We start from the raw sequence: 7,606 nt of genomic DNA, 5'->3' as shown, positions 1-7,606 counted from the left end.
AACTCTCAAATTAAGTGGTTCAGATGGAAACAACTCTATCCCCAGGCCTAGAAGTGAACATCTGATCAATGAGGACCAACCACAGCACTGTTACCAGCTCTAAGGGCAGCAATTGTTTAAGTAATGGGACCCATAATCACATCAGAGATAGTTTCAGATCTTTGGCTAAGAGCACTGGGTCACAAATGCTTTCCTTTCTGCTACATTTGAACTTTGGAAAGTGTAAGTCTGACCTTCTAGAGGACAGTCAAAGGAAAAAGTTCATCTGAGATGGAAATCTCATTCTGTAGAATTGTAGCACCAAGATGAAAAGTAGTTTTGTTCTCATTATAACAATGCACTGGGTCTAGGAGTACTTAAGAAAAACACTGGAATTTTAAAAGACATGACCTAGGATTTCCCTTTCTTGTTTAAATCGGTTTGTATCAGATTTTCTATCACTTAAACTGCAAAAACTGTAATATAATCATGCATTTGGAGGTTAAGTTCAATCAAGACAAAACTTTATGGCATAATGAAATTCCCATCCTTAGACCAAGTAGATTAGTATCCCAAGATATCTCATATCTAAATAGTCTTTCGGCACAAATACATATCACATTAATGATAAACCAGAAGTTATTTTTAATGTTTTACTCTCTAACATCAAGCACATTTAATGAGCAAAAAGGATTCAATAAATGTTTAGTGGATGATTTTAAGGTGACAGGCTGAATAAGCAGATCCCTGACCTTGTCTAACATGAAACCATGTGGTACAGATAATCGCTAATTCCAATTTAATGATTTCCAGGAATGGTGGTAAACTCTCAGCCTGCATCAGTGGAAAGAACCATATTCAATTAATTTTATCTAATCCAAGTAGAATATATTTATAATATAGTTAATGCTTTGTTAGAGATTTAAAAATAAAAGTTAAATTGGCATGGCTCTTGTCACATAGATCCTTGGATAACAGGGGTAGCTCTAAAGAATATATAAAATACATATATTATATACAATATATATGTATGAAAAGGTATTAGTGTCATCATTTCCAACCTCTCACTCTACAATAGCATCTTTTGAGAACATCTGTGACAGATGAGCACCATCTGTACTTGGGTACTTGGAGACTCAGGGACTTCACCTCAGATGAAGTCAGGCTAATCCCTTGTCAGGGAGGTTAATTTCTAAAATTTCATTCATATATTAAAACTGAAATCTGGGTCTTGTTTGGGCATGATGATGCTCCACGTGAACTGTAAGTTCCTGTTCATATTTGTTATTGGTATGTGCACGCATGTGTGTGTGCATGTGCATGTGTTTTGATGGGTACCAAATCTAGGGCCTCATGTGTAATACACAGGTTCTCCACTACTGAGCTTCATCCCCAGCCCCATATGAGAGCTTTTCATGTCTGATGATACAGAAATCATTTGTTTGTATATCTTACCTTCTTTAAGTTAAGCAGAATTTCTTCTTTCAAAATCACTCATGCTACTGGGGCTTTTGAATTCTCCTCTAGAGATACATGAAGTTGTTGTGAAATAGCAATAACTAAAATCCCTTAGAAAGGGACTTCTCTCTGCCACGTGTTGTGCTAAATTGTTTAGACACATTATTTTTTCTTGAATGCCTTAATAATTGTGTATGACATAATAGAAGATAATTTATCTGAGAATTTGAATACATAAGTATTCAATATGTTGTTCTAGATGATCAGCCATTTTTAATCACACTATGTAATAATAAAAGAGGATTTTATACAATATGCTATACTAAAAGATGGTGTGATTTCTAGGGCTGCAAATGACAGGCAGGTGGTGACAAAGTGGGCAAGGTGGACCTGATCATACAAGACGGTTAGAAAATGGTCCCACTGAGGCTCCTTGATGCGGTGAAACTATCATAAATAACCTGGAACAGTTTATTCACTGGTGAGCAAAAGATACTCCAGATGTATAGGTTAAGAGTGCCTTGAGGAGGGAGCCACCAGCGTTTACTGGGACCTGTGCCATGCTGGGACCTGGAGCACTGGGAAACCAAGCAAACCCTTGCCCCTGGTGAGTGGCTGTGAGCATGGCAGGCTGCGGGTGCCCAGGACCAGAGCCTGTGGTGTTTAATGGGACCTGTGCCATGCCAGGTCCTGGAGCACCAAGGGACCAAGCAACCCCTCTCCACCGTGGTGAGTAGCTGTGAGCGTGGCAGCTAATGGTGGCCCAGGACAGGAGCCACCGGTGTTTAATGGGACCATGCTGGGACCTGGAGCACTAGGAAACCAAGCAAGACACCTCCCACCCCACCCCCACCCCGTGAGGGGCTGTGAGCCTGCCGTCAGCGCGTGGGCTGAGAATCAAACATCATGTCTACTCCCCACCACACACACCGCTAGCAAGTGGGAGCCAGGGATGTCCAGATTTAAGAGGTTGACCATAGGCAATGTAGCAAATAGGGGGTGGGGACCATCTCTTTGAAGGCAAGTACTTTTATCCCTGTTTTGCTTTGTTCCAATTAATGATGTGATTTTAGCCTGTTTTGTTTTGTTGAACTTCAATATACATGAAAGTATGGACAGCTATTTTGAAGAGAACAAGAGACAGCAAATAATGCCGTCCCTATTGTCTGGTTTTGAAGACCTAAAATGCCTTCCCCATTCTGTTCGGATCAGTTTTATACCATGTTGTTTTGTATGAATTCTCTGTATGCAAAGACATGAACAACTATTTAGAAGAAAACAAGAGACAATATGATAGATGGTGAAGATCTCAGGTCATCTAGCTTTGAAATTTATATCTCTTACATTGCTTTCTTACATCCTATTTTGTTCTGTTTTGTTGTGTTTAATTTTACTCTCTTTAAAAAAAAAATTAAAAAGAGAGCCTTAAAATGAAGGGTGGCAAAAGCAAGACAGGACACTGCCTGATCTTTTCCAAAGATCTATCAGCATCCTGGTTTGAGGCTGCCAGACACAAGGAAAATACTGATGGTTACTGACCTTCCCAAACCCTATTTGTGCAGGTTAGAAAGAAATTTCATATTTTTGAAATAAAGTTTGTTACTAAAAAATTACTAGATTTTTACAAAAGCATTCTTTATGAAACGGGTATGGCTTACAAATTCCAACTGCCCATTGATAACTTCATAGGAAAAACACATTCATTATATAAAATGTTTACACCAGCAAATATTTAGTTTTAATACAATATGTAATTTCTTTTTATGTGCAAAGAAGATATTTTCATTCAATGCAAAACATATAAAATAAATTTTAAAGTGATTTTTCTGACATTAAAAACAAATAAAAGATTTTGTAAGACATACATACATTTGAAATTGATTTCTTGTTGTAATTAACATTTCAAATTGTATACCAAAACTCTCAAACTAGAGTGTCTCTTGTAAATCATTGTCTTTCTTCAGAGTTAAGATATATAGTTATAAATATTAATCTGGAGGGGATCAGGCCTGCCAATCTAAGGAAGTAATCTTTTACTGTAGAAATTAGCCCACATTTTATAGATGAAGAAGCTAGAAGTCAGAGAGGTTAAGTCATTTGCTCAAGGTCAAACAGGAAATAGACAGCTGAGCCAAGATTTAAATTACTTTTTCTCTGATTCCAAAGCCCATTCTTGTAACCAGTAAAATATATTAGTCAAAGAATAATGATGACATCAAATATAGTATAACTGATTTGGCAAAACCCAAATAGAATCCAGTTTAGCATGGCATTAAATACTTCATTATATAATACAGTACACTAGAATATAATTCCATGATTTTAGTTAGGATTTTTATCTATCTTTGAAATTGTAGTTCCCAAGCTGTGACAGTGTCTAAATATGTAAGAAATACTTAGTAAATATATGTAAGACAAGTGGAAAAACTGGATTATTTCTTCCGTCCACCTAGTACTTATATAAACCAATGCTTAACTTTCTTAGAAATGAGAAAATAACAGTGGTTTTTATTATTTACATTTGATTAATAATCTTATATTAATAAACAAACTTTTAGTCATACTTCTCCCTTTAAAACACTGTAAACTGCTCTAAAATTAGTATGTATTTATTCATCAAGCAAATATTTATTAGATAGTACAATATGTATTCAAATGTAGATATTTTCAGTTCAACAGAGAACAAACAATCTTTCCCTCATGGAACTTGCATTTTAAAGTGGAAGATCAACAAGGAACAGTAACTTTGATAAGTAAATTGCAATGTGTACTAGAAAAACATTAAATGCTATATAGAAAAGTAGAGGAAAATCAGAATTGCTGGGGGAGAGGAGCTACAACTATTAATATTTCATAATATCCCAGAGCAGACCTCACTAGGAAAGTGACACTTAAGCAGAAGGTGACAGAATTAGGTATGCAGGTAATTGGGTGTTACACCACGAACAGGAAATGATGAACTTAGAGATTGTTGAATGAGACCGGTGTGTTTGAGCAACAGCAGAAGCCACGAGGACTCAAGAAGGAGAAACAAATGGGAGAGTTGAGAGGGATGAAATGTGGGGCGGGAGGTGCAAAGCGTGTATGGTCTTGGGTCCACTGAATGCTGCCTTGTCCTCCAGATGAAAGGCACAGAGTATAGATTGCTCATTGAGGAAAGATTGAGAGGGCCTAATAGGAAAAGCAGAGAGACCATGAGAAGATGATCGTAGTAATCCAATTAGTGCTAAGAGTGATTTGGATCCAACTGGAGCTGACGGTGACAGTGAAGGTGAAGAAATATGATGAGATTATGGATATATTTTGAAGGTAGTGCTAATGTGACTTCTTGATAAACTGCACAAGGAGTATGAAAAAAAGCAAATTAACACCAAGGTTTAGGGACTGATAAAATGATGTTAACTGAGTTGGGGAATGCTCTAGATGAAATAGATTAAGGAACAGAGGAACAATCATCTCTAGATATGTTAGAAGAATCACATATTTGAGAAAGGAATATGAACTGGAGATGCAAATTTGGAAGACATTAATACACAGCTTCATGGATCTAAAGCAGTAAAAGTAGATAGTCCCAAGCTAACAGATGCAGAATGAGAACAGAAGACAAATAAATTGAGAAATCTCTACTTCTAGTTCATTAAGAGGACTAGAGAGAGATGGGAAATAAGAGTCTAGAAATGAGGAGCTAGTAAAGTCATAGAAAAGCAGCTAGTATGATACCCTGAAAGCCAAAGGAAAGAGTGCATCAGTGAAAAAGAAAAAACCTAATCAACAGTGCCAAAGAATTTTGGCAGGTAAGAGGAAGATTAAGAGCAGAAATCCAGAGACAAAGTCATAATTAGAATGGTTTTAATAGAAAATAGAGAAAGAAAATAATAGGCAATATCTAACATTAACTAAAAATGAAGAGCTATGAAGAATTTTGCTGCAAAGAAAAACCTAAAATATATATTTAATTCAGGGGAAAGTGTGAACACAGTCCCCCACTACCACAAATTATACAGTGGCATTTCCTACATTTTTGGAAATCTCAGGGGTCAGCACATTCAGAGTGCAATGGATAAGCCTTACCCTGGGAAAACCATCTTCATGATCATGGTACCTCCCCTGCCCGGTAAGTATCTAAAAATATTTTAATGGAGTAAAAAAAAATAGCATTTTATATGCTTATTGTGGTTTTGGGTTTACTTGTTTGTTTTTCTAGCAAGGACTGAACTCACAACCTCATGCTTGCCAGGCAGGTGCTTACACCTCTGAGCTAAATCCTTAGTGCTGCATTTTATATGCTTACGAATGTGACAGTAGATTGAAAATAATGTGCAGTACTAGAATTGCTGGAATGATGTTCTTGAGTAGATGAGAATGTGGGATGCAGCATACAGCGGTGGCTGTCCACTGGATCACAGCAGTTCATCTCTCCAGGAACATAATGGAAAGTAAAATATATGGGTGCCAAGAAGGCGATGGTGATGACGAAGGGCAAGTTTTCACTGGACTGCTTACATTTTTTTCAGTGAAGTGAAACAAAAGTTACCAGATGACAGCAAAAATGAAGAGTAAGTTATAATATTTGAAGAAACAGAGAGAGTAAAAGTATCAAGAAGCCACCCAAGAGGGTTATAAACAAAACTGATCAACAATGAGAAAAATGATAGGGGGCAACATTTAGGGAAGGACCTCCACTTACACTGGGGGCCATGAATTCAAACTGAGGTGAGTCTGCAAGAGAGCTGGCTTTTCTCCAGCTGTGTTTATCCAGTAAGAGTTGTATTTATCTAGGACTATGGTTTTGTCAAGGACAGAACCTAAGAGAGACAAGTCAGTAATTACAATGACTGATCAACCATGAAATTAAGCTTGGTGAGCATGTGACAAAGACTAGCAAGGAGTAAGAGATAATGAAACGTGGTGGGATCGATGAAGTAGAGATACTGTGCTCCATCCTGTTAGTTGGACCCATTTTTTCAGCCACAATTTTTTCTCAGTTTTGGTTTTATTTTTTGTCATAGTTTATCCTTTTTGTATCACATAAAAATAATGATAATTTATTTACCTATTAAAAAATACTGATAAATACTAAGAGCCAGATGCTGTAAGATGTAAAGTTAAACAAGACTGGTTTTTGACAAGGACTTCAGAGCCTAGCAAAGAAGACAAATGGGTAAAAGAGGAATCACAAACAATATGATTAAGTCCTAAAGGACTACAAACAAACCTCTAAATTATGCTTGAGAGTTGATTAATGATTTCCATTGGCAAGGAATCTGGAATTAGAGTTCTAAAGATCAAATAGGATTCAGAAAAAAAATAACAGAAAAAGATTGTCCATGGGTCTTCTAAATTGTAAATAAAATTGTTGACTGAGCTTGGGCTGAGACACTAAATTTGTGACATAGCCCTAAAGACTACCTCCTAAATTATATAAGTTCATCAAGAACTACCATGCATCAGCTGTAACAGCCATTTCACCCTCACAAAGCCACCTTTGATCAAGCTTCTCAAATCTCCCAAACAGGTATCCTAGATAAAGAGGAGATTGATTTGTCATCTGTCATTTGTTTCTAGAAAATTCAGGCAGGCCCTTCTAATACATAACGAACTTTTCCCTTAAGTGCTAAAAAAACTACTTGTCTAATATTTTTGTTTTAGGATGTTGACTCATCAACCTGTAACTTGCATGTTCCCTGAAAATGGAATTGGGATGGAAATCAATACCCTTCTCTGAAAATAGTTGAAGATGACTATCAGAGAATCGCTTTTATGCTAAAGATACCGAAGGAAAGTGCTGCCAGAGACAAGGCTGAAGACAAATAGGGCACGATGAGTGGAACAGAAAGACAGGATATTGGCCTGCAGAAACAGAGGGCTATGTAAGAGGTCTGCATTAATTTCATAAAAGGGAGTAATCTAGGTCAGCCTGGGTAGAGTCCTTAGAAGTCAGAGATAATGTCGGATTCCGACATCTGGGAAAGGGCTCTCTTAGAGTTAGAGATAAAAGCCAGACTACTTGGGGGAAACTTGGAAACCTTTTTTAAATAAAACAAAGGAAATTATTTTCTATGACATCACACCAACTCTGCCAACTCCCGGCTTGCCAAGGCTTGTCACAATGTTTACAATCACAAATTCAAATACACAAAAGTCCTTAGTTGCACTGCAGTTCAGCAAG

The 7,606-nt window shown here is 37.0% G+C and overlaps 1 non-coding gene across 1 annotated transcript; it reads right to left on the bottom strand.

The window, feature by feature from the left end:
- Nucleotides 1–5,395: 5,395 nt before the first annotated feature.
- LOC111754528 (U1 spliceosomal RNA) lies at nucleotides 5,396–5,559 on the bottom strand. The gene has a single exon (XR_002789206.1). It is a non-coding gene; the product is annotated as a U1 spliceosomal RNA (small nuclear RNA).
- Nucleotides 5,560–7,606: the final 2,047 nt, after the last annotated feature.

The sequence above is a fragment of the Cavia porcellus genome, unplaced genomic scaffold (assembly GCF_034190915.1).
Source record: "Cavia porcellus strain 051 isolate PalLab524CR breed Dunkin Hartley unplaced genomic scaffold, mCavPor4.1 scaffold_2, whole genome shotgun sequence".
NCBI classification, from domain to species: domain Eukaryota; kingdom Metazoa; phylum Chordata; class Mammalia; order Rodentia; family Caviidae; genus Cavia; species Cavia porcellus.
The sequence above is the reverse complement of the archived record's forward strand: the minus strand, read 5'-3'. Positions and strand labels throughout refer to the sequence as shown.